General features: G+C 31.8%; 1 pseudogene; it reads left to right on the top strand.

Annotated features, from left to right (window-relative positions):
• The first annotated feature begins 654 nt into the window (after window positions 1-654).
• On the top strand, window positions 655-1,116 carry LOC103245682 (high mobility group nucleosome-binding domain-containing protein 3 pseudogene; annotated as a pseudogene).
• Window positions 1,117-1,728: the final 612 nt, after the last annotated feature.

Raw genomic sequence — 1,728 nt, 5'->3', positions numbered from 1 at the left:
TAATAGTTACCTTATACCATAAACAAAAATTTTCTTAAAATAAAGCTCAATGTGAAACTAACACTCTAATACTTCTAGAATAAAATATAGAAGAAAATCTTTGTGAGATTACAATAGGCAGATTATTCAGATAAAAGCTAAAAAATCATGAATCATAAATTTGATCAAGTGAATTTCATCAAAATTGAAAACTTCTGCTTTTTTAATTCCCTGGTTAAGTAATTGAAAAGTAGAGCAAAATGATGAAAAAATAAATAACAATCTCTATATATAACAATAAGCTGGCATCCAAAATATTCTTTCAACTCAATAATAAGTAGCAAATTAAAAATGAGTAAAATATTTGACCATATACATCACAAAAGATGACACTCAGATGATCAATAAACACAGGAAAATATGTTCAATGTCATTAGGGATAAGGGAAATGAAAATTAAAATCACAATGAATGATCACTGTCAAACTGTTAAAATAGATGAAACTAAAAAGACTGATAATAACAAGTGTTAGTGAAGATATGTAAAAACTGGAAACTACATAAATTTTGATAAACTGAGGAATGAATAAAGAAATTATGATACATTTATACAGTAGAATTCTACTCAAAAGAAGAATGAACTTCTAACATACATATAAAAACATGGATAAATCTTTTTTAAAAAATCTTCCTGAGTTCCAGCCCGTTGCTTTACTTTTTGCTTCACCGACCTAGTCATTATGCTGACGAGAAAGTCTCCAGAGAATACAGAGGGCAAAGATGGATCCAAAGTAACTAAACAGGAGCCCACAAGACGGTCTGCCAGATTGTCGGCGAAACCTGCTCCACCAAAACCTGAACCCAAACCAAGAAAAACATCTGCTAAGAAAGAACCTGGAGCAAAGATTAGCAGAGGTGTTAAAGGGAAGAAGGAGGAAAAGCAGGAAGCTGGAAAGGAAGGCACAGGAAACTGAATCTGTAGATAACGAGGGAGAATGAATTGTCATGAAAAATTGGGGTTGATTTTATGTATCTCTTGGGACAACTTTTAAAAGCTATTTTTACCAAGTATTTTGTAAATGCTAATTTTTTAGGACTCTACTAGTTGGCATACAAAAATATATAAGGATGGACATTTTATCGTCTCATAGTCATGCTTTTTGGAAATTTACATCATCTTCAAGTAAAATAAATATCAGTTAAATATTGGAAAGCTGTGTGTAAGATTGATTCAGCATTCCATGCACTTGCCTTAAAATTTAGTCCTGTGCATACTGTGGTGTTTTTACTGTGCATATTTGAATTTTTCATGCAGTTTTTCCAGAGCAATAATCAGTGGTGCTTTTGTACCTAGGTTTTATGTGATTTTAATGAAACATGGATAGTTGTGGCCACCTGCTGACTATTTGTGGTTTAAAATAAAAGGTTTACTTGTCTGGAAAAAAAAAAAAAAAATCTTCCTGAGTGTAAAGGGTCAGATACCAATGAGTAAATGGTCTATGATCCATTTTTATGAATTACAGAAAATACAAAGATAATCTATATTGCCATAAAATAGGTCAGTGGTTGCCTGGGGTAAGGGTTTGGGGGAATGGGCAGGAAGGGGGCACAAGAGAACTTTTCAGGAAAGGAAAAGTGATGAAAAGTGTTCCATATTTTGATGGTAGGAGTTGTCACACAGTGTATAAATTTGTAAAAACATCAAAATATATACTTAAAATAGATGTTTTATTGCATATAAGTAATACAT

This window comes from Chlorocebus sabaeus, chromosome 26, assembly GCF_047675955.1.
Source record: "Chlorocebus sabaeus isolate Y175 chromosome 26, mChlSab1.0.hap1, whole genome shotgun sequence".
Classification (NCBI taxonomy): Eukaryota; Metazoa; Chordata; class Mammalia; order Primates; family Cercopithecidae; genus Chlorocebus; species Chlorocebus sabaeus.
The sequence above is the reverse complement of the archived record's forward strand: the minus strand, read 5'-3'. Positions and strand labels throughout refer to the sequence as shown.